Genomic DNA, 27,780 nt, shown 5'->3' with positions numbered 1-27,780 from the left:
GTCCCTCCCTCCCTTTCTCTCACCTGTCCCTCCCTCTCTTTCTCTCACCTGTCCCTCCCTCTCTGTCTCTCACCTGTGCCTCCCGGTCCATCCCACTCTGTCTTTCACCTGTGCCTCCCTGCCTATCTCTCACCTGTCCCTCCTGTCTCTCACCTGTCCCTGCCTCTCTGTCTCTCCCCTGTCCCTCCCTCTCAGTCTCTCACCTGTCCATCCCTCTCGGTCTCTCACCTGTCCCACCCTCTCGGTCTCTCACCTGTCCCACCCTCTCAGTCTCTCACCTGTCCCACCCTCTCTGTCTCTCACCTGTCCCTCCCTCTCTGTCTCTCACCTGTCCCTCCCTCTCTGTCTCTCACCTGTCCCTCCCTCTCTGTCTCTCACCTGTCCCTCCCTCTCTGTCTCTCACCTGTCCCACCCTCTCTGTCTCTCTCTTGTCCCTCCGTCTCTGTCTCTCCCCTGTCCCTCCCTCTCTGTCTCTCACCTGTCCCTCCCTCTCTGTCTCTCTCCTGTCCATCCCTCTCTGTCTCACACCTGTCCCTCCCACTCTGTCTCTCACCTGTCCAATCCTCTCTGTTTCTCACCTGTCCCTCCCTGTCCATACCTCTTTGTCTCTCACCTGTGCCTCCCTGTCCCTCCCTCTCTGTCTCTCACCTGTCCGTCCTTGTCCCTCCCTCTCTGTCTCTCTCCTGTCCATCCCTCTCCGACTCACACCTGTCCCTCCCTCTCCGTCCCTCTCTTTCTCTCACCTGTCCCTCCCTCTCTGTCTCTCACATGTGCCTCCCTCTCCGTCCCTCTCTTTCTCTCACCTGTCCAATCCTCTCTGTCTCTCACCTGTCCCTCCCTCTCCGTCCCTCTCTTTCTCTCACCTGTCCCACCCTCTCTGTCTCTCTCCTGTCCCTCCCTCTCTGTCTCTCTCCTGTCCCACCCTCTCTGTTTCTCTCCTGTCCCTCCCTCTCTGTCTCTCTCCTGTCCCACCCTCTCTGTCTCTCTCCTGTCCCTCCTTGTCCCTCCCTCTCCGTCCCTCCCTGTCCCACCCTCTCTGTCTCTCACCTGTCCCTCCCTTCCTTCCCCCTCTATCTCACACCTGTCCCTCCCTGTCCCTCCCTCTCTGTCTCTCACCTGTCCCACCCTCTCTTTCTCTCACCTGTCCCTCTCTATGTCTCACCTGTCCTTCCCTGACCCTCCCTATTCTCACCTATCCCTCGCTCTCTATCTCTCACCTGTCCCTCCCTATCTCTCACCTGTCCCTCCTGTCTCTCACCTGTCCCTACCTCTCTGTCTCTCACCTGTCCCTCCCTGTCCCTCCCTCTCTGTCTCTCACCTGTCCCTCCCTGTCTGTCTCTCCCCTGTCCCTCCCTGTCTGTCTCTCCCCTGTCCCTCCCTCTCTGTCTCTCACCTGTCCCTCCCTCCCTTTCTCTCACCTGTCCATCCCTCTCAGTCCCTCACCTGTCCCTCCATGTGCATCCCTCTCTGTCTCTCACCTGTCCCTCCTGTCTCTCACCTGTCCCTCCTGTCTCTCACCTGTCCCTCCCTCTATGTCTCTCACCTGTCCCTCCCTCTATGTCTCTCACCTGTCCCTCCCTGTGCATCCCTCTCTCTCTCTCTCTCACCTGTCCCTCCCTGTCCCTCCCTCTCTGTCTCTGTCCTGTCCCTCCCTCTCCCTCACCTGTCCCTCCCTCTCTGTCTCTCACCTGTCCCTCCCTCTCTGTCTCTCTCCTGTCCCTCCCTCTCTGTCTCTCACCTGTCCCTCCTTGTCCCTCCCTCTCTGTCTCTCTCCTGTCCCTCCCTCTCTGTCTCTCACCTGTCCCTCCCTCTCTGTCTCTCTCCTGTCCCTCCCTCTCTGTCTCTCTCCTGTCCCTCCCTCTCTGTCTCTCTCCTGTCCCTCCTTGTCCCTCCCTCTCTGTCTCTCTCCTGTCCCTCCCTCTCCGTCTCTTACCTGTCCCTCCCTCTCTGTCTCTCACTTGTCCCTCCCTGTCTCTCTCCTGTCCCTCCGTCTCTGTCTCTCTCCTGTCCCTCCCTCTCTGTCTCTCACCTGTCCCTCCCTGTGCATCCCTCTCTCTCCCTCTCACCTGTCCCTCCCTCTCTATCTCTCACCTGTCCCTCCCTGTCCCTCCCTCTCTGTCTCTCACCTGAACCTGCCTGTCCCTCACTCTATGTCTCTCACCTGTCAATCCCTCTCTGTCCCTCACCTGTCCCTCCCTGTGCATCCCTCTCTCTCCCTCTCACCTGTCCCTCCCTCTCTATCTCTCACCTGTCCCTCCCTGTCCCTCCCTCTCTGTCTCTCACCTGTCCCTCCCTGTCCGTCTCTCTCCTGTCCCACCCTCTCCCTCCCTCTCTGTCTCTCTCCTGTCTCTCCCTCTCCCTCCCTCTCTTTCTCTCACCTGTCCCTCCCTCTCTGTCTCTCACCTGTGCCTCCCGGTCCATCCCACTCTGTCTTTCACCTGTGCCTCTCTCCCTATCTCTCACCTGTCCCTCCTGTCTCTCACCTGTCCCTGCCTCTCTGTCTCTCACCTGTCCCTCCCTCTCTGTCTCTGACCTGTCCCTCACTGTCTGTCCCTCCCTGTGCATCCCTCTCTCTCACTCTCACCTGTCCGTCCCTCTCCGTCTCTCTCCTGTCCCACCCTCTCTGTCTCTCACCTGTCCCTCCTTGTCCCTCCCTCTCTGTCCCTCCCTGTACCGCCCTCTCTGTCTCTCACCTGTCCCTCCCTCTCTGTCTCTCACCTGTCCCTCCCAGTCCCTCCCTCTCTTTCTCTCACCTGTCCCTCTTGGTCTTTCACCTGTCCCTCTCTATGTCTCACCTGTCCCTCCCTGACCCTCCCTATTTCTCACCTATCCCTCGCTCTCTATCTCTCACCTGTCCCTCCTGTCTCTCACCTGTCCCTCCCTCTCTGTCTCTCACCTGTCCCTCCCTCTCTGTCTCTCACCTGTCCCTCACTGTCTGTCCCTCCCTGTGCATCCCTCTCTCTCACTCTCACCTGTCCGTCCCTCTCCGTCTCTCTCCTGTCCCACCCTCTCTGTCTCTCACCTGTCCCTCCTAGTCCCTCCCTCTCTGTCCCTCCCTGTCCCGCCCTCTCTGTCTCTCACCTGTCCCTCCCTCTCTGTCTCTCACCTGTCCCTCCCTGTCCCTCCCTCTCTGTCTCTCACGTGTTCCTCCCTCTCTGTCTCTCACCTGTCCCTCCCTGTCCCACCCTCCCTGTCTCTCACCTGTCCCTCCCTCCCTTTCTCTCACCTGTCAATCCCTCTCTGTCCCTCACCTGTCCCTCCCTGTGCATCCCTCTCTCTCCCTCTCACCTGTCCCTCCCTCTCTGTCCCTCACCTGTTCCTCCTTGTCCCTCCCTCTCGATCTCTCACCTGTCCCTCCCTCTCGATCTCTCACCTGTCCCTCCCTGCCTCTCACCTGTCCCTCCCTGTCCATCCCTCTCGCTCTCTCTCACCTGTCCCTCCCTCTCTGTCTCTCACCTGTCCCTCCCTGTCCCTCCCTCCCTGTCTCTCTCCTGTGCCACCTCCCTGTCTCTCACCTGTCCCTCCCTGTCCCTCACTCTTTGTCTCTCTCCTGTGCCACCCTCCCTGTCTCTCTCCTGTGCCACCCTCCCTGTCTCTCTCCTGTCCCTCCATCTCTATCTCTCACCTGTCCCTCCCTCTCTGTCTCTCTCCTGTCCCTCCCTCTCTGTCTCTCTCCTGTCCCTCCATCTCTATCTCTCACCTGTCCCTCCCTACCTCTCTATCTCTCCTGTCTCTCCCTGTCCCTCCCTCCCTGTCACTCACTTGTCCCTCCCTCTCGATCTCTCACCTGTCCCACCCTCTCGATCTCTCACCTATCCCTCCCGACCTCTCACCTGTCCCTCCCTGTCCCTCCCTGTCCCTCCCTCCCTGCCTCTCACCTGTCCCTCCCTCTCTCTCTCTCTCTCACCTGTCCCTCCCTTTCTGTCTCTCAAGTGTCCCTCCCTCCCTGTCTCTCACCTGTCCCTCCCTGCCGCTCCCTCTCTGTCTCTCACCTGTCCCTACCTCTCGGTCTCCCACCTGTCCATCCCACTCCGTCTCCCACCTGTCCCTCCCTGTCCCTCCCTCTCTGTCTCTCACCTGTCCCTCCCTCTCTGACTCTCTCCTCTCCCTCCCTCTCTGTCTCTCTCCTGTCCCTCCCTCTCTGTCTCTCACCTGTCCCTCCCTCTCTGTCTCTCTCCTCTCCCTCCCTCTCTGTCCCTCACCTGTTCCTCCTTGTCCCTCCCTCTCTGTCTCTCTCCTGTCCCTCCCTCTCTGTCTCTCACCTGTACAATCCTCTGTTTCTCACCTGTCCAATCCTCTCTGTTTCTCACCTGTTCCTCCCTGTCCCTCCCTCTCTGTCTCTCACCTGTCCCTCCCTCTCTGTCTCTCACCTGTGCCTCCCTGTCCTAGCCTCTCTGTCTCTCACCTGTCCCTCCCTGTCCCTCCCTCTCTGTCTCTCACCTGTTCCTCCCTGTCCCTCCCTCTCTGTCTCTCACCTGTCTCTCCCTCTCTGTCTCTCACCTGTGCCTCCCTGTCCCTCCCTCTCTGTCTCTCACCTGTCCCTCCCTCTCTGTCTCTCACCTGTCCCTCCCTCTCTATCTCTCACCTGTCCCTCCCTCTCCGTCTCTCACCTGTCCCTCCCTCTCCGTCTCTCACCTGTCCCTCCCACTCTGTCTCTCACCTGTCCCACCCTCTCGGTCTCTCACCTGTCCCTCGCTCTCTGTCTCTCACCTGTCCCTCCCTGTCCCTCTCCTGTCCCACCCTCTCTGTCTCTCACCTGTCCCTCCCTGTCTGTCTCTCTCTTGTCCCTCCGTCTCTGTCTCTCCCTTGACCCTCCCTCTCTGTCTCTCACCTGTTCCTCCCTGTCCCTCCCTCTCTGTCTCTCACCTGTCCCTCCCTCTCTGTCTCTCACCTGTCCAATCCTCTCTGTCTCTCACCTGTCCCTCCCTCTCTGTCTCTCACCTGTCCCGACCTGTCCCTCCGTCTCTGTCTCTCACCTGTCTCTCCCTCTCTGTATCTCACCTGTCCCGACCTGTCCCTCCATCTCTGTCTCTCACCTGTCTCTCCCTCTCTATCTCTCCTGTCTCTCCCTGTCCCTCCCGCTCTCTCTATCTCTCACCTGTCCCTCCCTCCCTCTCTATCTCTCCTGTCTCTCCCTGTCCCTCCCTCTCTGTCTCTCACTTGTCCCTCCCTCTCGATCTCTCACCTGTCCCTCCCTCTCGATCTCTCACCTGTCCCTCCCGACCTCTCACCTGTCCCTCCCTGTCCATCCCTCTCGCTCTCTCTCACCTGTCCCTCCCTCTCTGTCTCTCACCTGTGCCACCCTCCCTGTCTCTCACCTGTCCCTCCCTGTCCCTCACTCTCTGTCTCTCTCCTGTCCCACCCTCTCTGTCTCTCTCCTGTGCCACCCTCTCTGTCTCTCTCCTGTGCCACCCTCTCTGTCTCTCACCTGTCACTCCCTCCCTGTCTCTCACCTGTCCCTCCCAGTCCCTCCCTCTCTGTCTCTGTCTCTCACCTGTCCCTCCCTCTCTGTCTCTCACCTGTGCCACCCTGTCCCTCCCTCTCTGTCTCTCTCTTGTCCCTCCCTGTCTGTCTCTCACCTGTCCCTCCCTCTCTGTCTCTCACCTGCCCCTCCCTCTCTGTCTCTCACCTGTCCCGCTCTGTCCCACCCTCCCTGTCTCTCACCTGAACCTCCCTCTCTGTCTCTCACCTGTCCCTCCCTCTCTGTCTCTCTCCTGTCCCTCCCTCTCCTTCCCTCGCTTTCTCACACCTCTCCCTCCCTCTCTGTCTCTCACCTGTCCCTCCCTGTCTCTCCCTCTGTCTCTCCCTCTGTCTCTCACCTGTCCCTCCCTCTCTGTCTCTCACCTGTCCCTCCCTTCCCTCCCCCTATATCGCTCACCTGTCTCTCCCTCTCTGTCTCTCACCTGTCCCTCTCTGTCCCTCTCACCTGTCCCTCCCTGCCCATCCCTCTCTATCTCTCACCTGTCCCTCCCTCCCTCTCTATCTCTCCTGTCTCTCCCTGTCCCTCCCTCTCGATCTCTCACTTGTCCCTCCCTCTCGATCTCTCACCTGTCCCTCCCTCTCGATCTCTCACCTGTCCCTCCCTGCCTCTCACCTGTCCCTCCCTGTCCATCCCTCTCGCTCTCTCTCACCTGTCCCTCCCTCTCTGTCTCTCACCTGTCCCTCCCTGTCCCTCCCTCCCTGTCTCTCTCCTGTGCCACCCTCCCTGTCTCTCACCTGTCCCTCCCTGTCCCTCACTCTCTGTCTCTCTCCTGTGCCACCCTCCCTGTCTCTCACCTGTCCCTCCCTGTCCCTCACTCTCTGTCTCTCACCTGTCCCTCCCTGTCCCTCACTCTCTGTCTCTCTCCTGTGCCACCCTCCCTGTCTCTCACCTGTCCTTCCCTCTCTGTCTCTCTCCCGTCCCTCCCTCTCTGTCTCTCTCCTGTCCCTCCCTCTCTGTCTCTCTCCTGTCCCTCCATCTCTGTCTCTCACCTGTCCCTCCATCTCTGTCTCTCACCAGTCCCTCCATCTCTATCTCTCACATGTCCATCCCTACCTCTCTATCTCTCCTGACTCTCCCTGTCCTTCCCTCCCTGTCACTCACTTGTCCCTCCCTCTCGATCTCTCACCTGTCCCACCCTCTCGATCTCTCACCTATCCCTCCCGACCTCTCACCTGTCCCTCCCTGTCCCTCCCTCCCTGCCTCTCACCTGTCCCTCCTCTCTCTCTCTCTCACCTGTCCCTCCCTTTCTGTCTCTCAAGTGTCCCTCCCTCCCTGTCTCTCACCTGTCCCTCCCTGCCGCTCCCTCTCTGTCTCTCACCTGCCCCTACCTGTCCCTCCCTCTCTGTCTCTCACCTGTCCCTACCTCTCGGTCTCCCACCTGTCCATCCCACTCCGTCTCCCACCTGTCCCTCCCTGTCCCTCCCTCTCTGTCTCTCACCTGTCCCTCCCTCTCTGACTCTCTCCTCTCCCTCCCTCTCTGTCTCTCACCTGTCCCTCCCTCTCTGTCTCTCACCTGTCCCTCCCTCTCTGTCTCTCACCTGTCCCTCCCTCTCTGTCTCTCTCCTCTCCCTCCCTCTCTGTCCCTCACCTGTTCCTCCTTCTCCCTCCCTCTCGATCTCTCACCTGTCCCTCCCTCTCGATCTCTCACCTGTCCCTCCCTGCCTCTCACCTGTCCCTCCCTGTCCATCCCTCTCGCTCTCTCTCACCTGTCCCTCCCTCTCTGTCTCTCACCTGTCCCTCCCTGTCCCTCACTCTCTGTCTCTCTCCTGTCCCACCCTCTCTGTCTCTCTCCTGTGCCTCCCTCTCTGTCTCTCATCTGTCACTCCCTCCCTGTCTCTCACATGTCACTCCCTCCCTGTCTCTCACCTGTCAGTCCCTGTCCCTCCCTCTCTGATTCTCTCCTCTCCCTCCCTCTCTGACTCTCTCCTCTCCCTCCCTCTCTGTCTCTCTCCTGTCCCTCCCTCTCTGTCTCTCTCCTCTCCCTCCCTCTCTGTCCCTCACCTGTTCCTCCTTGTCCCTCCCTCTCTGTCTCTCTCCTGTCCCTCCCTCTCTGTCTCTCACCTGTACAATCCTCTGTTTCTCACCTGTCCAATCCTCTCTGTTTCTCACCTGTTCCTCCCTGTCCCTCCCTCTCTGTCTCTCACCTGTCCCTCCCTCTCTGTCTCTCACCTGTGCCTCCCTGTCCTATCCTCTCTGTCTCTCACCTGTTCCTCCCTGTCCCTCCCTCTCTGTCTCTCACCTGTCCCTCCCTCTCTGTCTCTCACCTGTGCCTCCCTGTCCCTCCCTCTCTGTCTCTCACCTGTCCCTCCCTCTCTATCTCTCACCTGTCCCTCCCTCTCTGTCTCTCACCTGTCCCTCCCTCTCTGTCTCTCACCTGTCCCTCCCTCTCTGTCTCTCACCTGTCCAATCCTCTCTGTCTCTCACCGGTCCCACCCTCTCGGTCTCTCTCCTGTCCCTCGCTCTCTGTCTCTCACCTGTCCCTCCCTGTCCCTCTCCTGTCCCACCCTCTCTGTCTCTCACCTGTCCCTCCCTGTCTGTCTCTCTCTTGTCCCTCCGTCTCTGTCTCTCCCTTGACCCTCCCTCTCTGTCTCTCACCTGTTCCTCCCTGTCCCTCCCTCTCTGTCTCTCACCTGTCCCTCCCTCTCTGTCTCTCACCTGTCCAATCCTCTCTGTCTCTCACCTGTCCCTCCCTCTCTGTCTCTCACCTGTCCCTCCATCTCTGTCTCTCACCTGTCTCTCCCTCTCTATCTCTCCTGTCTCTCCCTGTCCCTCCCGCTCTCTCTATCTCTCACCTGTCCCTCCCTCCCTCTCTATCTCTCCTGTCTCTCCCTGTCCCTCCCTCTCTGTCTCTCACTTGTCCCTCCCTCTCAATCTCTCACCTGTCCCTCCTTCTCGATCTCTCACCTGTCCCTCCCGACCTCTCACCTGTCCCTCCCTGTCCATCCCTCTCGCTCTCTCTCACCTGTCCCTCCCTCTCTGTCTCTCACCTGTCCCTCCCTGTCCCTCCCTCTGTCTCTCCCTCTGTCTCTCACCTGTCCCTCCCTCTCTGTCTCTCACCTGTCCCTCCCTTCCCTCCCCCTATATCGCTCACCTGTCTCTCCCTCTCTGTCTCTCACCTGTCCCTCTCTGTTCCTCCCTCTGTGTCTCTCACCTGTCCCTCCCTGCCCATCCCTCTCTATCTCTCACCTGTCCCTCCCTCCCTCTCTATCTCTCCTGTCTCTCCCTGTCCCTCCCTCTCGATCTCTCACTTGTCCCTCCCTCTCGATCTCTCACCTGTCCCTCCCTCTCGATCTCTCACCTGTCCCTCCCTGCCTCTCACCTGTCCCTCCCTGTCCATCCCTCTCGCTCTCTCTCACCTGTCCCTCCCTCTCTGTCTCTCACCTGTCCCTCCCTGTCCCTCCCTCCCTGTCTCTCTCCTGTGCCACCCTCCCTGTCTCTCACCTGTCCCTCCCTGTCCCTCACTCTCTGTCTCTCTCCTGTGCCACCCTCCCTGTCTCTCACCTGTCCCTCCCTGTCCCTCACTCTCTGTCTCTCACCTGTCCCTCCCTGTCCCTCACTCTCTGTCTCTCTCCTGTGCCACCCTCCCTGTCTCTCACCTGTCCTTCCCTCTCTGTCTCTCTCCCGTCCCTCCCTCTCTGTCTCTCTCCTGTCCCTCCCTCTCTGTCTCTCTCCTGTCCCTCCCTCTCTGTCTCTCACCTGTCCCTCCATCTCTGTCTCTCACCAGTCCCTCCATCTCTATCTCTCACATGTCCATCCCTACCTCTCTATCTCTCCTGACTCTCCCTGTCCTTCCCTCCCTGTCACTCACTTGTCCCTCCCTCTCGATCTCTCACCTGTCCCACCCTCTCGATCTCTCACCTATCCCTCCCGACCTCTCACCTGTCCCTCCCTGTCCCTCCCTCCCTGCCTCTCACCTGTCCCTCCCTCTCTCTCTCTCTCACCTGTCCCTCCCTTTCTGTCTCTCAAGTGTCCCTCCCTCCCTGTCTCTCACCTGTCCCTCCCTGCCGCTCCCTCTCTGTCTCTCACCTGCCCCTACCTGTCCCTCCCTCTCTGTCTCTCACCTGTCCCTACCTCTCGGTCTCCCACCTGTCCATCCCACTCCGTCTCCCACCTGTCCCTCCCTGTCCCTCCCTCTCTGTCTCTCACCTGTCCCTCCCTCTCTGACTCTCTCCTCTCCCTCCCTCTCTGTCTCTCACCTGTCCCTCCCTCTCTGTCTCTCACCTGTCCCTCCCTCTCTGTCTCTCTCCTCTCCCTCCCTCTCTGTCCCTCACCTGTTCCTCCTTCTCCCTCCCTCTCGATCTCTCACCTGTCCCTCCCTCTCGATCTCTCACCTGTCCCTCCCTGCCTCTCACCTGTCCCTCCCTGTCCATCCCTCTCGCTCTCTCTCACCTGTCCCTCCCTCTCTGTCTCTCACCTGTCCCTCCCTGTCCCTCACTCTCTGTCTCTCTCCTGTCCCACCCTCTCTGTCTCTCTCCTGTGCCTCCCTCTCTGTCTCTCATCTGTCACTTCCTCCCTGTCTCTCACATGTCACTCACTCCCTGTCTCTCACCTGTCAGTCCCTGTCGCTCCCTCTCTGTCTCTCACCTGTCCCTACCTGTCCCTCCCCCTCTATGTGTCTCACCTGTCCCTCCCTCTCTGATTCTCTCCTCTCCCTCCCTCTCTGACTCTCTCCTCTCCCTCCCTCTCTGTCTCTCTCCTGTCCCTCCCTCTCTGTCTCTCTCCTCTCCCTCCCTCTCTGTCCCTCACCTGTTCCTCCTTGTCCCTCCCTCTCTGTCTCTCTCCTGTCCCTCCCTCTCTGTCTCTCACCTGTACAATCCTCTGTTTCTCACCTGTCCAATCCTCTCTGTTTCTCACCTGTTCCTCCCTGTCCCTCCCTCTCTGTCTCTCACCTGTCCCTCCCTCTCTGTCTCTCACCTGTGCCTCCCTGTCCTATCATCTCTGTCTCTCACCTGTTCCTCCCTGTCCCTCCCTCTCTGTCTCTCACCTGTCCCTCCCTCTCTGTCTCTCACCTGTGCCTCCCTGTCCCTCCCTCTCTGTCTCTCACCTGTCCCTCCCTCTCTATCTCTCACCTGTCCCTCCCTCTCTATCTCTCACCTGTCCCTCCCTCTCTGTCTCTCACCTGTCCCTCCCACTCTGTCTCTCACCTGTCCAATCCTCTCTGTCTCTCACCGGTCCCACCCTCTCGGTCTCTCACCTGTCCCTCGCTCTCTGTCTCTCACCTGTCCCTCCCTGTCCCTCTCCTGTCCCACCCTCTCTGTCTCTCACCTGTCCCTCCCTGTCTGTATCTCTCTTGTCCCTCCGTCTCTGTCTCTCCCTTGACCCTCCCTCTCTGTCTCTCACCTGTTCCTCCCTGTCCCTCCCTCTCTGTCTCTCACCTGTCCCTCCCTCTCTGTCTCTCACCTGTCCAATCCTCTCTGTCTCTCACCTGTCCCTCCCTCTCTGTCTCTCACCTGTCCCTCCATCTCTGTCTCTCACCTGTCTCTCCCTCTCTATCTCTCCTGTCTCTCCCTGTCCCTCCCGCTCTCTCTATCTCTCACCTGTCCCTCCCTCCCTCTCTATCTCTCCTGTCTCTCCCTGTCCCTCCCTCTCTGTCTCTCACTTGTCCCTCCCTCTCAATCTCTCACCTGTCCCTCCCTCTCGATCTCTCACCTGTCCCTCCCGACCTCTCACCTGTCCCTCCCTGTCCATCCCTCTCGCTCTCTCTCACCTGTCCCTCCCTCTCTGTCTCTCACCTGTCCCTCCCTGTCCCTCCCTCCCTGTCTCTCTCCTGTGCCACCCTCCCTGTCTCTCACCTGTCCCTCCCTGTCCCTCACTCTCTGTCTCTCTCCTGTCCCACCCTCTCTGTCTCTCTCCTGTGCCACCCTCTCTGTCTCTCTCCTATGCCACCCTCTCTGTCTCTCTCCTGTGCCACCCTCTCTGTCTCTCACCTGTCACTCCCTGTCGCTCCCTCTCTGTCTCTCACCTGTCCCTACCTGTCCCTCCCCCTCTATGTGTCTCACCTGTCCCTCCCGCTCGGTCGCTCACCAGTCCCTCCCTGTCCCTACCTCTCTGTCTCTCACCTGTCCCTCTGTCTCTCACCTGTCCCTCCTTCTCTATCTCTCACCTGTCCCTCCCTTACTGTCTCTCACCTGTCCCTCCCTGTCCCTCCCTCTCAGTATCTCACCTGTCCCGACCTGTCCCTCCGTCTCTGTCTCTCACCTGTCTCTCCCTCTTTGTATCTCACCAGTCCCTCCCTGTCCCTCCCGCCCTCTCTATCTCTCACCTGTCCCTCCGTCCCTCTCTATCTCTCCTGTCTCTCACTTGTCCCTCCCTCTCTGTCTCTCACTTGTCCCTCCCTCTCGATCTCTCACCTGTCCCTCCCAACCTCTCACCTTTCCCTCCCTGTCCCTCCCTCCCTGCCTCTCACCTGTCCCTCCCTCTCTGTCTCTCACCTGTCCCTCCCAGTCCCTCCCTCTCTGTCTCTCACCTGTCCCTCTTGGTCTTTCACCTGTCCCTCTCCATGTCTCACCTGTCCCTCCCTGATCCTCCCTATTTCTCACCTATCCCTCGCTCTCTATCTCTCACCTGTCCCTCCCTATCTCTCACCTGTCCCTCCTGTCTCTCACCTGTCCCTCCCTGTCCCTCCCTCTCTGTCTCTCACGTGTTCCTCCCTCTCTGTCTCTCACCTGTCCCTCCCTGTCCCTCCCTCCCTGTCTCTCACCTGTCCCTCCCTCCCTTTCTCTCACCTGTCAATCCCTCTCTGTCCCTCACCTGTCCCTCCCTGTGCATCCCTCTCTCTCCCTCTCACCTGTCCCTCCCTCTCTAACTCTCACCTGTCCCTCTCACCTGTCCCTCCCTCTCTGTCTCTCACCTCTCCCTCCCTGTCCGTCTCTCTCCTGTCCGTCCCTCTCCCTCCCTCTCTTTCTCTCACCTGTCCCTCCCTCTCTGTCTCTCACCTGTGCCTCCCGGTCCATCCCACTCTGTCTTTCACCTGTGCCTCCCTCCCTATCTCTCACCTGTCCCTCCTGTCTCTCACCTGTCCCTCCCTCTCTGTCTCTCACCTGTCTCTCCTGTCTCTCACCTGTCCCTCCCTCTCTGTCTCTCACCTGTCCCTCCCTGTCCCTCCCTCTCTGTCTCTCACGTGTTCCTCCCTCTCTGTTTCTCACCTGCCCCTTCCTGTCCCACCCTCCCTGTCTCTCAGCTGTCCCACCCTCCCTTTCTCCCACCTGTCCCTCCCTCTCTTTCTCTCACCTCTCCCTCCCTCTCTGTCTCTCACCTGACCCTCCCTGTCCCTCCCTCTCTGTCTCTGTCCTGTCCCTCCCTCTCTGTCTCTCACCTGTCCCTCCCTTTCCGTCTCTCACCTGTACCTCTCTGTCCCTTCCTCTTAGTCTCTCACTGTCCCTCCCTGTCCCTCCCTCTCTCTCTCTCACCTGTCCCTCCCTGTCCGTCTCTCTCCTGTCCCACCCTCTCCCTCCCTCTCTGTCTCTCTCCTGTCCCTCCCTCTCCTTCCCTCGCTTTCTCTCACCTCTCCCTCCCTCTCTGTCTCTCACCTGTCCCTCCCTGTCCCTCCCTCTGTCTCTCACCTGTCCCTCCCTTCCCTCCCCCTATATCGCTCACCTGCCCCTCCCTCTCTGTCTCTCACCTGTCCCTCTCTGTCCCTCCCTCTGTGTCTCTCACCTGTCCCTCCCAGTCCCTCCCTCTCTGTCTCTGTCTCTCACCTGTCCCTCCCTCTCTGTCTCTCACCTGTGCCACCCTGTCCCTCCCTCTCTGTCTCTCTCTTGTCCCTCCCTGTCTGTCTCTCACCTGTCCCTCCCTCTCTGTCTCTCACCTGTCCCTCCCTGCCCATCCCTCTCTATCTCTCACCTGTCCCTCCCTCCCTCTCTATCTCTCCTGTCTCTCCCTGTCCCTCCCTCTCAATCTCTCACTTGTCCCTCCCTCTCGATCTCTCACCTGTCCCTCCCTCTCGATCTCTCACCTGTCCCTCCCTGTCCATCCCTCTCGCTCTCTCTCACCTGTCCCTCCATTTCTGTCTCTCAAGTGTCCCTCCCTCCCTGTCTCTCACCTGTCCCTCCCTGCCGCTCCCTCTCTGTCTCTCACCTGCCCCTACCTGTCCCTCCCTCTCTGTCTCTCACCTGTCCCTACCTCTCGGTCTCCCACCTGTCCATCCCACTCCGTCTCCCACCTGTCCCTCCCTCTCTGTCTCTCTCTTGTCCCTCCCTGTCTGTCTCTCACCTGTCCCTCCCTCTCTGTCTCTCACCTGTCCCTCCCTGCCCATCCCTCTCTATCTCTCACCTGTCCCTCCCTCCCTCTCTATCTCTCCTGTCTCTCCCTGTCCCTCCCTCTCAATCTCTCACTTGTCCCTCCCTCTCGATCTCTCACCTGTCCCTCCCTCTCGATCTCTCACCTGTCCCTCCCTGTCCATCCCTCTCGCTCTCTCTCACCTGTCCCTCCCTCTCTGTCTCTCACCTGTCCCTCCCTGTCCCTCACTCTCTGTCTCTCTCCTGTCCCTCCCTCCCTGTCTCTCACCTGTGCCTCCCTGCCGCTCCCTCTCTGTCTCTCACCTGCCCCTACCTGTCCCTCCCTCTCTGTCTCTCACCTGTCCCTACCTCTCGGTCTCCCACCTATCCATCCCACTCCGTCTCCCACCTGTCCCTCCCTCTCTGTCTCTCACCTGTCCCTCCCTCTCTGACTCTCTCCTCTCCCTCCCTCTCTGTCTCTCACCTGTCCCTCCCTCTCTGTCTCTCACCTGTCCCTCCCTCTCTGTCCCTCACCTGTTCCTCCTTGTCCCTCCCTCTCGATCTCTCACCTGTCCCTCCCTCTCGATCTCTCACCTGTCCCTCCCTGCCTCTCACCTGTCCCTCCCTGTCCATCCCTCTCGCTCTCTCTCACCTGTCCCTCCCTCCCTGTCTCTCACCTGTCCCTCCCTGTCCCTCACTCTCTGTCTCTCTCCTGTCCCTCCCTCTCTGTCTCTCTCCCGTCCCTCCCTCTCTGTCTCTCTCCTGTCCCTCCCTCTCTGTCTCTCACCTGTCCCTCCATCTCTATCTCTCACCTGTCCCTCCCTGTCCCTCCCTCCCTGTCTCTCTCCTGTGCCACCCTCCCTGTCTCTCACCTGTCCCTCCCTGTCCCTCACTCTCTGTCTCTCTCCTGTGCCACCCTCTCTGTCTCTCTCCTGTGCCACCCTCCCTGTCTCTCACCTGTCCCTCCCTGTCCCTCACTCTCTGTCTCTCTCCTGGCCCTCCCTCTCTGTCTCTCTCCCGTCCCTCCATCTCTATCTCTCACCTGTCCCTCCATCTCTGTCTCTCACCTGTCCCTCCCTCTCTGTCTCTCACCTGTCCCTCCATTTCTATCTCTCACCTGCCCCTCCGTCCCTCTCTATCTCTCCTGTCTCTCACTTGTCCCTCCCTCTCTGTCTCTCACCTGTCCCTCCCTCTCTGTCTCTCACCTGTCCCTCCATCTCTATCTCTCACCTGTCCCTCCCTACCTCTCTATCTCTCCTGTCTCTCCCTGTCCCTCCCTCCCTGTCACTCACTTGTCCCTCCCTCTCGATCTCTCACCTGTCCCACCCTCTCGATCTCTCACCTATCCCTCCCGACCTCTCACCTGTCCCTCCCTGTCCCTCCCTGTCCCTCCCTCCCTGCCTCTCACCTGTCCCTCCCTCTCTCTCTCTCTCACCTGTCCCTCCATTTCTGTCTCTCAAGTGTCCCTCCCTCCCTGTCTCTCACCTGTCCCTCCCTGCCGCTCCCTCTCTGTCTCTCACCTGCCCCTACCTGTCCCTCCCTCTCTGTCTCTCACCTGTCCCTACCTCTCGGTCTCCCACCTGTCCATCCCACTCCGTCTCCCACCTGTCCCTCCCTCTCTGTCTCTCATCTGTCCCTCCATCTCTGACTCTCTCCTCTCCCTCCCTCTCTGTCTCTCACCTGTCCCTCCCTCTCTGTCTCTCACCTGTCCCTCCCTCTCTGTCTCTCACCTGTCCCTCCCTCTCTGTCTCTCTCCTCTCCCTCCCTCTCTGTCCCTCACCTGTTCCTCCTTGTCCCTCCCTCTCGATCTCTCACCTGTCCCTCCCTCTCGATCTCTCATCTGTCCCTCCCTGCCTCTCACCTGTCCCTCCCTGTCCATCCCTCTCGCTCTCTCTCACCTGTCCCTCCCTCCCTGTCTCTCACCTGTCCCTCCCTGTCCCTCACTCTCTGTCTCTCTCCTGTCCCTCCCTCTCTGTCTCTCTCCCGTCCCTCCCTCTCTGTCTCTCTCCTGTCCCTCCCTCTCTGTCTCTCACCTGTCCCTCCATCTCTATCTCTCACCTGTCCCTCCATCTCTGTCTCTCACCTGTCCCTCCCTCTCTGTCTCTCACCTGTCCCTCCATCTCTATCTCTCACCTGTCCCTCCCTACCTCTCTATCTCTCCTGTCTCTCCCTGTCCCTCCCTTCCTGTCTCTCCCTGTCCCTCCCTCCCTGTCACTCACTTATCCCTCCCTCTCGATCTCTCACCTGTCCCACCCTCTCGATCTCTCATCTATCCCTCCCGACCTCTCACCTGTCCCTCCCTGTCCCTCCCTGTCCCTCCCTCCCTGCCTCTCACCTATCCCTCCCTCTCTCTCTCTCTCACCTGTCCCTCCCTTTCTGTCTCTCAAGTGTCCCTCCCTCCCTGTCTCTCACCTGTCCCTCCCTGCCGCTCCCTCTCTGTCTCTCACCTGTCCCTACCTGTCCCTCCCTCTCTGTCTCTCACCTGTCCCTACCTCTCGGTCTCCCACCTGTCCCTACCTCTCGGTCTCCCACCTGTCCATCCCACTCCGTCTCCCACCTGTCCCTCCCTGTCCCTCCCTCTCTGTCTCTCACCTGTCCCTCCCTCTCTGACTCTCTCCTCTCCCTCCCTCTCTGTCTCTCTCCTGTCCCTCCCTCTCTGTCTCTCTCCTGTCCCTCCCTCTCTGTCTCTCTCCTCTCCCTCCCTCTCTGTCCCTCACCTGTTCCTCCTTGTCCCTCCCTCTCTGTCTCTCTCCTGTCCCTCCCTCTCTGTCTCTCACCTGTACAATCCTCTGTTTCTCACCTGTCCAATCCTCTCTGTTTCTCACCTGTTCCTCCCTGTCCCTCCCTCTCTGTCTCTCACCTGTCCCTCCCTCTCTGTCTCTCACCTGTGCCTCCCTGTCCTAGCCTCTCTGTTTCTCACCTGTCCCTCCCTGTCCCTCCCTCTCTGTCTCTCACCTGTTCCTCCCTGTCCCTCCCTCTCTGTCTCTCACCTGTCCCTCCCTCTCTGTCTCTCACCTGTGCCTCCCTGTCCCTCCCTCTCTGTCTCTCACCTGTCCCTCCCTCTCTGTCTCTCACCTGTCCCTCCCTCTCCGTCTCTCACCTGTCCCTCCCACTCTGTCTCTCACCTGTCCAATCCTCTCTGTCTCTCACCTGTCCCACCCTCTCGGTCTCTCACCTGTCCCTCGCTCTCTGTCTCTCACCTGTCCCTCCCTGTCCCTCTCCTGTCCCACCCTCTCTGTCTCTCACCTGTCCCTCCCTGTCTGTCTCTCTCTTGTCCCTCCGTCTCTGTCTCTCCCTTGACCCTCCCTCTCTGTCTCTCACCTGTTCCTCCCTGTCCCTCCCTCTCTGTCTCTCACCTGTCCAATCCTCTCTGTCTCTCACCTGTCCCTCCCTCTCTGTCTCTCACCTGTCCCGACCTGTCCCTCCGTCTCTGTCTCTCACCTGTCTCTCCCTCTCTGTATCTCCTGTCTCTCCCGCTCTCTCTCTCTCTCACCTGTCCCTCCCTCCCTCTCTATCTCTCCTGTCTCTCCCTGTCCCTCCCTCTCTGTCTCTCACTTGTCCCTCCCTCTCGATCTCTCACCTGTCCCTCCCTCTCGATCTCTCACCTGTCCCTCCCGACCTCTCACCTGTCCCTCCCTGTCCATCCCTCTCGATCTCTCACCTGTCCCTCCCTCTCTGTCTCTCACCTGTGCCACCCTCCCTGTCTCTCACCTGTCCCTCCCTGTCCCTCACTCTCTGTCTCTCTCCTGTCCCACCCTCTCTGTCTCTCTCCTGTGCCACCCTCTCTGTCTCTCTCCTGTGCCACCCTCTCTGTCTCTCTCCTGTGCCACCCTCCCTGTCTCTCACCTGTCCCTCCCAGTCCCTCCCTCTCTGTCTTTGTCTCTCACCTGTCCCTCCCTCTCTGTCTCTCACCTGTGCCACCCTGTCCCTCCCTCTCTGTCTCTCTCTTGTCCCTCCCTGTCTGTCTCTCACCTGTCCCTCCCTGTCTGTCTCTCACCTGTCCCTCCCTCTCTGTCTCTCACCTGCCCCTCCCTCTCTGTCTCTCACCTGTCCCGCTCTGTCCCACCCTCCCTGTCTCTCACCTGAACCTCCCTCTCTGTCTCTCACCTGTCCCTCCCTCTCTGTCTCTCTCCTGTCCCTCCCTCTCCTTCCCTCGCTTTCTCACACCTCTCCCTCCCTCTCTGTCTCTCACCTGTCCCTCCCTGTCTCTCCCTCTGTCTCTCCCTCTGTCTCTCACCTGTCCCTCCCTCTCTGTCTCTCACCTGTCCCTCCCTTCCCTCCCCCTATATCGCTCACCTGTCTCTCCCTCTCTGTCTCTCACCTGTCCCTCTCTGTCCCTCCCGCTGTGTCTCTCACCTGTCCCTCCCTGCCCATCCCTCTCTATCTCTCACCTGTCCCTCCCTCCCTCTCTATCTCTCCTGTCTCTCCCTGTCCCTCCCTCTCGATCTCTCACTTGTCCCTCCCTCTCGATCTCTCACCTGTCCCTCCCTCTCGATCTCTCACCTGTCCCTCCCTGCCTCTCACCTGTCCCTCCCTGTCCATCCCTCTCGCTCTCTCTCACCTGTCCCTCCCTCTCTGTCTCTCACCTGTCCCTCCCAGTCCCTCCCTCCCTGTCTCTCTCCTGTGCCACCCTCCCTGTCTCTCACCTGTCCCTCCCTGTCCCTCACTCTCTGTCTCTCTCCTGTGCCACCCTCCCTGTCTCTCACCTGTCCCTCCCTGTCCCTCACTCTCTGTCTCTCACCTGTCCCTCCCTGTCCCTCACTCTCTGTCTCTCTCCTGTGCCACCCTCCCTGTCTCTCACCTGTCCCTCCCTGTCCCTCACTCTCTGTCTCTCTCCCGTCCCTCCCTCTCTGTCTCTCTCCTGTCCCTCCCTCTCTGTCTCTCTTCTGTCCCTCCATCTCTGTCTCTCTCCTGTCCCTCCATCTCTGTCTCTCTCCTGTCCCTCCATCTCTATCTCTCACATGTCCATCCCTACCTCTCTATCTCTCCTGACTCTCCCTGTCCCTCCCTCCCTGTCACTCACTTGTCCCTCCCTCTCGATCTCTCACCTGTCCCACCCTCTCGATCTCTCACCTATCCCTCCCGACCTCTCACCTGTCCCTCACCTGTCCCTCCCTGTCCCTCCCTCCCTGCCTCTCACCTGTCCCTCCCTCTCTCTCTCTCTCACCTGTCCCTCCCTTTCTGTCTCTCAAGTGTCCCTCCCTCCCTGTCTCTCACCTGTCCCTCCCTGCCGCTCCCTCTCTGTCTCTCACCTGTCCCTACCTCTCGGTCTCCCACCTGTCCATCCCACTCCGTCTCCCACCTGTCCCTCCCTGTCCCTCCCTCTCTGTCTCTCACCTGTCCCTCCCTCTCTGACTCTCTCCTCTCCCTCCCTCTCTGTCTCTCACCTGTCCCTCCTTCTCCCTCCCTCTCGATCTCTCACCTGTCCCTCCCTCTCGATCTCTCACCTGTCCCTCCCTGCCTCTCACCTGTCCCTCCCTGTCCATCCCTCTCGCTGTCTCTCACCTGTCCCTCCCTCTCTGTCTCTCACCTGTCCCTCCCTGTCCCTCACTCTCTGTCTCTCTCCTGTCCCACCCTCTCTGTCTCTCTCCTGTGCCTCCCTCTCTGTCTCTCATCTGTCACTCCCTCCCTGTCTCTCACCTGTCACTCCCTCCCTGTTTCTCACCTGTCACTCCCTGTCGCTCCCTCTCTGTCTCTCACCTGTCCCTACCTGTCCCTCCCCCACTATGTGTCTCACCTGTCCCTCCCGCTCGGTCGCTCACCAGTCCCTCCCTGTCCCTACCTCTTTGTCTCCCACCTGTCCCTCCCTGTCCCTCCCTCTCTGTCTCTCACCTGTCCCTCCCTCTCTGATTCTCTCCTCTCCCTCCCTCTCTGACTCTCTCCTCTCCCTCCCTCTCTGTCTCTCTCCTGTCCCTCCCTCTCTGTCTCTCTCCTGTCCCTCCCTCTCTGTCTCTCTCCTGTCCCTCCCTCTCTGTCTCTCTCCTCTCCCTCCCTCTCTGTCCCTCACCTGTTCCTCCTTGTCCCTCCCTCTCTGTCTCTCTCCTGTCCCTCCCTCTCTGTCTCTCACCTGTACAATCCTCTGTTTCTCACCTGTCCAATCCTCTCTGTTTCTCACCTGTTCCTCCCTGTCCCTCCCTCTCTGTCTCTCACCTGTCCCTCCCTCTCTGTCTCTCACCTGTGCCTCCCTGTCCTATCCTCTCTGTCTCTCACCTGTTCCTCCCTGTCCCTCCCTCTCTGTCTCTCACCTGTCCCTCCCTCTCTGTCTCTCACCTGTGCCTCCCTGTCCCTCCCTCTCTGTCTCTCACCTGTCCCTCCCTCTCTGTCTCTCACCTGTCCCTCCCTCTCTATCTCTCACCTGTCCCTCCCTCTCCGTCTCTCACCTGTCCCTCCCACTCTGTCTCTCACCTGTCCAATCCTCTCTGTCTCTCACCTGTCCCACCCTCTCGGTCTCTCACCTGTCCCTCGCTCTCTGTCTCTCACCTGTCCCTCCCTGTCCCTCTCCTGTCCCACCCTCTCTGTCTCTCACCTGTCCCTCCCTGTCTGTCTCTCTCTTGTCCCTCCGTCTCTGTCTCTCCCTTGACCCTCCCTCTCTGTCTCTCACCTGTTCCTCCCTGTCCCTCCCTCTCTGTCTCTCACCTGTCCAATCCTCTCTGTCTCTCACCTGTCCCTCCCTCTCTGTCTCTCACCTGTCCCTACCTGTCCCTCCATCTCTGTCTCTCACCTGTCTCTCCCTCTCTATCTCTCCTGTCTCTCCCTGTCCCTCCCGCTCTCTCTATCTCTCACCTGTCCCTCCCTCCCTCTCTATCTCTCCTGTCTCTCCCTGTCCCTCCCTCTCTGTCTCTCACTTGTCCCTCCCTCTCGATCTCTCACCTGTCCCTCCCTCTCGATCTCTCACCTGTCCCTCCCGACCTCTCACCTGTCCCTCCCTGTCCATCCCTGTCGCTCTCTCTCACCTGTCCCTCCCTCTCTGTCTCTCACCTGTCCCTCCCTGTCCCTCCCTCCCTGTCTCTCTCCTGTGCCACCCTCCCTGTCTCTCACCTGTCCCTCCCTGTCCCTCACTCTCTGTCTCTCTCCTGTCCCACCCTCTCTGTCTCTCTCCTGTGCCACCCTCTCTGTCTCTCTCCTGTGCCACCCTCTCTGTCTCTCTCCTGTGCCACCCTCTCTGTCTCTCACCTGTCACTCCCTGTCGCTCCCTCTCTGTCTCTCACCTGTCCCTAGCTGTCCCTCCCCCTCTATGTGTCTCACCTGTCCCTCCCTTACTGTCTCTCACCTGTCCCTCCCTGTCCCTCCCTCTCAGTATCTCACCTGTCCCGACCTGTCCCTCCGTCTCTGTCTCTCACCTGTCTCTCCCTCTTTGTATCTCACCAGTCCCTCCCTGTCCCTCCCGCCCTCTCTATCTCTCACCTGTCCCTCCGTCCCTCTCTATCTCTCCTGTCTCTCACTTGTCCCTCCCTCTCTGTCTCTCACTTGTCCCTCCCTCTCGATCTCTCACCTGTCCCTCCCGACCTCTCACCTTTCCCTCCCTGTCCCTCCCTCCCTGCCTCTCACCTGTCCCTCCCTCTCTGTCTCTCACCTGTCCCTCCCAGTCCCTCCCTCTCTGTCTCGCACCTGTCCCTCCCTATCTCTCACCTGTCCCTCCTGTCTCTCACCTGTCACTCCCTCTCTGTCTCTCACCTGTCCCTCCCTGTCCCTCCCTCTCTGTCTCTCACGTGTTCCTCCCTCTCTGTCTCTCACCTGTCCCTCCCTGTCCCTCCCTCCCTGTCTCTCACCTGTCCCTCCCTCCCTTTCTCTCACCTGTCAATCCCTCTCTGTCCCTCACCTGTCCCTCCCTGTGCATCCCTCTCTCTCCCTCTCACCTGTCCCTCCCTCTCTATCTCTCACCTGTCCCTCTCACCTGTCCCTCCCCCTCTGTCTCTCACCTCTCCCTCCCTGTCCGTCTCTCTCCTGTCCGTCCCTCTCCCTCCCTCTCTTTCTCTCACCTGTCCCTCCCTCTCTGTCTCTCACCTGTGCCTCCCGGTCCATCCCACTCTGTCTTTCACCTGTGCCTCCCTCCCTATCTCTCACCTGTCCCTCCTGTCTCTCACCTGTCCCTCCCTCTCTGTCTCTCACCTGTGCCTCACTGTCTGTCCCTCCCTGTGCATCCCTCTCTCTCACTCTCACCTGTCCGTCCCTCTCCGTCTCTCACCTGTCCCTCCTTGTCCCTCCCTCTCTGTCCCTCCCTGTCCCGCCCTCTCTGTCTCTCACCTGTCCCTCCCTCTCTGTCTCTCACCTGTCTCTCCTTTCTCTCACCTGTCCCTCCCTCTCTGTCTCTCACCTGTCCCTCCCTGTCCCTCCCTCTCTGTCTCTCACGTGTTCCTCCCTCTCTGTCTCTCACCTGCCCCTTCCTGTCCCACCCTCCCTGTCTCTCACCTGTCCCACCCTCCCTTTCTCTCACCTGTCCCTCCCTCTCTTTCTCTCACCTCTCCCTCCCTCTCTGTCTCTCACCTGACCCTCCCTGTCCCTCCCTCTCTGTCTCTGTCCTGTCCCTCCCTCTCTGTCTCTCACCTGTCCCTCCCTTTCCGTCTCTCACCTGTACCTCTCTGTCCCTTCCTCTTAGTCTCTCACTGTCCCTCCCTGTCCCTCCCTCTCTCTCTCACCTGTCCCTCCCTGTCCGTCTCTCTCCTGTCCCACCCTCTCCCTCCCTCTCTGTCTCTCTCCTGTCCCTCCCTCTCCTTCCCTCGCTTTCTCTCACCTCTCCCTCCCTCTCTGTCTCTCAACTGTCCCTCCCTGTCCCTCCCTCTGTCTCTCACCTGTCCCTCCCTTCCCTCCCCCTATATTGCTCACCTGCCCCTCCCTCTCTGTCTCTCACCTGTCCCTCTCTGTCCCTCCCTCTGTGTCTCTCACCTGTCCCTCCCAGTCCCTCCCTCTCTGTCTCTGTCTCTCACCTGTCCCTCCCTCTCTGTCTCTCACCTGTGCCACCCTGTCCCTCCCTCCCTGTCTCTCACCTGTCCCTCCCTCTCTGTCTCTCACCTGCCCCTCCCTCTCTGTCTCTCACCTGTCCCGCTCTGTCCCACCCTCCCTGTCTCTCACCTGAACCTCCCTCTCTGTCTCTCACCTGTCCCTCCCTCTCTGTCTCTCTCCTGTCCCTCCCTCTCCTTCCCTCGCTTTCTCACACCTCTCCCTCCCTCTCTGTCTCTCACCTGTCCCTCCCTGTCTCTCGCTCTGTCTCTCACCTGTCCCTCCCTCTCTGTCTCTCACCTGTCCCTCCCTTCCCTCCCCCTATATCGCTCACCTGTCCCTCCCTCTCTGTCTCTCACCTGTCCCTCTCTGTCCCTCCCTCTGTGTCTCTCACCTGTCCCTCCCTGCCCATCCCTCTCTATCTCTCACCTGTCCCTCCCTCCCTCTCTATCTCTCCTGTCTCTCCCTGTCCCTCCCTCTCAATCTCTCACTTGTCCCTCCCTCTCGATCTCTCACCTGTCCCTCCCTCTCGATCTCTCACCTGTCCCTCCCTGTCCATCCCTCTCGCTCTCTCTCACCTGTCCCTCCCTGTCCCTCCCTCCCTGTCTCTCTCCTGTGCCACCCTCCCTGTCTCTCACCTGTCCCTCCCTGTCCCTCACTCTCTGTCTCTCTCCCGTCCCTCCCTCTCTGTCCCTCTCCTGTCCCTCCCTCCCTGTCTCTCACCTGTCCCTCCCTGCCGCTCCCTCTCTGTCTCTCACCTGCCCCTACCTGTCCCTCCCTCTCTGTCTCTCACCTGTCCCTACCTCTCGGTCTCCCACCTCTCCATCCCACTCCGTCTCCCACCTGTCCCTCCCTGTCCCTCCCTCTCTGTCTCTCACCTGTCCCTCCCTCTCTGACTCTCTCCTCTCCCTCCCTCTCTGTCTCTCACCTGTCCCTCCCTCTTTGTCTCTCACCTGTCCCTCCCTCTCTGTCTCTCTCCTCTCCCTCCCTCTCTGTCCCTCACCTGTTCCTCCTTGTCCCTCCCTCTCGATCTCTCACCTGTCCCTCCCTCTCGATCTCTCACCTGTCCCTCCCTGCCTCTCACCTGTCCCTCCCTGTCCATCCCTCTCGCTCTCTCTCACCTGTCCCTCCCTCTCTGTCTCTCACCTGTCCCTCCCTGTCCCTCCCTCGCTGTCTCTCTCCTGTGCCACCCTCCCTGTCTCTCACCTGTCCCTCCCTGTCCCTCACTCTCTGTCTCTCTCCTGTGCCACCCTCTCTGTCTCTCTCCTGTGCCACCCTCCCTGTCTCTCACCTGTCCCTCCCTGTCCCTCACTCTCTGTCTCTCTCCTGTCCCTCCCTCTCTGTCTCTCTCCCGTCCCTCCATCTCTATCTCTCACCTGTCCCTCCATCACTGTCTCTCACCTGTCCCTCCATTTCTATCTCTCACCTGTCCCTCCCTACCTCTCTATCTCTCCTGTCTCTCCCTGTCCCTCCCTCCCTGTCACTCACTTGTCCCTCCCTCTCGATCTCTCACCTGTCCCACCCTCTCGATCTCTCACCTATCCCTCCTGACCTCTCACCTGTCCCTCCCTGTCCCTCCCTCCCTGCCTCTCACCTGTGCCTCCCTCTCTCTCTCTCTCACCTGTCCCTCCCTTTCTGTCTCTCAAGTGTCCCTCCCTCCCTGTCTCTCACCTGTCCCTCCCTGCCGCTCCCTCTCTGTCTCTCACCTGTCCCTACCTGTCCCTCCCTCTCTGTCTCTCACCTGTCCCTACCTCTCGGTCTCCCACCTGTCCCTCCCTCTCTGACTCTCTCCTCTCCCTCCCTCTCTGTCTCTCTCCTGTCCCTCCCTCTCTGTCTCTCACCTGTCCCTCCCTCTCTGTCTCTCTCCTCTCCCTCCCTCTCTGTCCCTCACCTGTACCTCCTTGTCCCTCCCTCTCTGTCTCTCTCCTGTCCCTCCCTCTCTGTCTCTCACCTGTACAATCCTCTGTTTCTCACCTGTCCAATCCTCTCTGTTTCTCACCTGTTCCTCCCTGTCCCTCCCTCTCTGTCTCCAACCTGTCCCTCCCTCTCTGTCTCTCACCTGTGCCTCCCTGTCCTAGCCTCTCTGTCTCTCACCTGTTCCTCCCTGTCCCTCCCTGTCTGTCTCTCTCTTGTCCCTCCGTCTCTCTCTCTCACCTGTCCCTCCCTCTCTGTCTCTCACCTGTGCCTCCCTGTCCCTCCCTCTCTGTCTCTCACCTGTCCCTCCCTCTCTGTCTCTCACCTGTCCCTCCCTCTCTATCTCTCACCTGTCCCTCCCTCTCCGTCTCTCACCTGTCCCTCCCTCTCCGTCTCTCACCTGTCCAATCCTCTCTGTCTCTCACCTGTCCCACCCTCTCGGTCTCTCACCTGTCCCTCGCTCTCTGTCTCTCACCTGTCCCTCCCTGTCCCTCTCCTGTCCCACCCTCTCTGTCTCTCACCTGTCCCTCCCTCTCTGTCTCTCACCTGTCCCTCCATCTCTATCTCTCACCTGTCCCTCCCTACCTCTCTATCTCTCCTGTCTCTCCCTGTCCCTCCCTCCCTGTCACTCACTTATCCCTCCCTCTCGATCTCTCAGCTGTCCCACCCTCTCGATCTCTCACCTATCCCTCCCGACCTCTCACCTGTCCCTCCCTGTCCCTCCCTGTCCCTCCCTCCCTGCCTCTCACCTGTCCCTCCCTCTCTCTCTCTCTCACCTGTCCCTCCCTTTCTGTCTCTCAAGTGTCCCTCCCTCCCTGTCTCTCACCTGTCCCTCCCTGCCGCTCCCTCTCTGTCTCTCACCTGTCCCTACCTGTCCCTCCCTCTCTGTCTCTCACCTGTCCCTACCTCTCGGTCTCCCACCTGTCCATCCCACTCCGTCTCCCACCTGTCCCTCCCTCTCTGTCTCTCACCTCTCCCTCCCTCTCTGACTCTCTCCTCTCCCTCCCTCTCTGACTCTCTCCTCTCCCTCCCTCTCTGTCTCTCACCTGTCCCTCCCTCTCTGTCTCTCTCCTCTCCCTCCCTCTCTGTCCCTCACCTGTTCCTCCTTGTCCCTCCCTCTCTGTCTCTCTCCTGTCCCTCCCTCTCTGTCTCTCACCTGTACAATCCTCTGTTTCTCACCTGTCCAATCCTCTCTGTTTCTCACCTGTTCCTCCCTGTCCCTCCCTCTCTGTCTCTCACCTGTCCCTCCCTCTCTGTCTCTCACCTGTGCCTCCCTGTCCTAGCCTCTCTGTCTCTCACCTGTTCCTCACTGTCCCTCCCTCTCTGTCTCTCACCTGTCCCTCCCTCTCTGTCTCTCACCTGTGCCTCCCTGTCCCTCCCTCTCTGTCTCTCACCTGTGCCTCCCTGTCCCTCCCTCTCTGTCTCTCACCTGTGCCTCCCTGTCCCTCCCTCTCTGTCTCTCACCTGTCCCTCCCTCTCTGTCTCTCACCTGTCTCTCCCTCTCTGTCTCTCACCTGTCCAATCCTCTCTGTCTCTCACCTGTCCCACCCTCTCGGTCTCTCACCTGTCCCTCCCTGTCCCTCTCCTGTCCCACCCTCTCTGTCTCTCACCTGTCCCTCCCTGTCTGTCTCTCTCTTGTCCCTCCGTCTCTGTCTCTCCCTTGACCCTCCCTCTCTGTCTCTCACCTGTTCCTCCCTGTCCCTCCCTCTCTGTCTCTCACCTGTCCCTCCCTCTCTGTCTCTCACCTGTCCAATCCTCTCTGTCTCTCACCTGTCCCTCCCTCTCTGTCTCTCACCTGTCCCGACCTGTCCCTCCGTCTCTGTCTCTCACCTGTCTCTCCCTCTCTGTATATCACCTGTCCCGACCTGTCCCTCCATCTCTGTCTCTCACCTGTCTCTCCCTCTCTATCTCTCCTGTCTCTCCCTGTCCCTCCCTCTCTGTCTCTCACTTGTCCCTCCCTCTCGATCTCTCACCTGTCCCTCCCTCTCGATCTCTCACCTGTCCCTCCCTCTCGATCTCTCACCTGTCCCTCCCGACCTCTCACCTGTCCCTCCCTGTCCATCCCTCTCGCTCTCTCTCACCTGTCCCTCCCTCTCTGTCTCTCACCTGTCCCTCCCTGTCTCTCTCCTGTGCCACCCTCCCTGTTTCTCACCTGTCCCTCCCTGTCCCTCACTCTCTGTCTCTCTCCTGTGCCACCCTCTCTGTCTCTCTCCTGTGCCACCCTCTCTGTCTCTCACCTGTCGCTCCCTCTCTGTCTCTCACCTGTCCCTACCTGTCCCTCCCCCTCTATGTGTCTCACCTGTCCCTCCCGCTCGGTCGCTCACCAGTCCCTCCCTGTCCCTACCTCTCTGTCTCTCACTTGTCCCTCTGTCTCTCACCTGTCCCTCCTTCTCTATCTCTCACCTGTCCCTCCCTTACTGTCTCTCACCTGTCCCTCCCTGTCCCTCCCTCTCAGTATCTCACCTGTCCCGACCTGTCCCTCCGTCTCTGTCTCTCACCTGTCTCTCCCTCTTTGTATCTCACCAGTCCCTCCCTGTCCCTCCCGCCCTCTCTATCTCTCACCTGTCCCTCCGTCCCTCTCTATCTCTCCTGACTCTCACTTGTCCCTCCCTCTCTGTCTCTCACCTGTCCCTCCCTCTCTGTCTCTCACCTGTCCCTCCATCTCTATCTCTCACCTGTCCCTCCCTACCTCTCTATCTCTCCTGTCTCTCCCTGTCCCTCCCTCCCTGTCACTCACTTGTCCCTCCCTCTCGATCTCTCACCTGTCCCACCCTCTCGATCTCTCACCTATCCCTCCCGACCTCTCACCTGTACCTCCCTGTCCCTCCCTGTCCCTCCCTCCCTGCCTCTCACCTGTCCCTCCCTGTCCCTCACTCTCTGTCTCTCTCCCTTCCCTCCCTCTCTGTCTCTCTCCTGTCCCTCCCTCTCTGTCTCTCACCTGTCCCTCCATCTCTATCTCTCACCTGTCCCTCCATCTCTGTCTCTCACCTGTCCCTCCCTCTCTGTCTCTCACCTGTCCCTCCATCTCTATCTCTCACCTGTCCCTCCCTACCTCTCTATCTCTCCTGTCTCTCCCTGTCCCTCCCTCCCTGTCACTCACTTGTCCCTCCCTCTCGATCTCTCACCTGTCCCACCCTCTCGATCTCTCACCTATCCCTCCCGACCTCTCACCTGTCCCTCCCTGTCCCTCCCTCCCTGCCTCTCACCTGTCCCTCCCTCTCTCTCTCTCTC

This window comes from Chiloscyllium punctatum, chromosome 49, assembly GCF_047496795.1.
Source record: "Chiloscyllium punctatum isolate Juve2018m chromosome 49, sChiPun1.3, whole genome shotgun sequence".
Classification (NCBI taxonomy): Eukaryota; Metazoa; Chordata; class Chondrichthyes; order Orectolobiformes; family Hemiscylliidae; genus Chiloscyllium; species Chiloscyllium punctatum.
The sequence above is the reverse complement of the archived record's forward strand: the minus strand, read 5'-3'. Positions refer to the sequence as shown.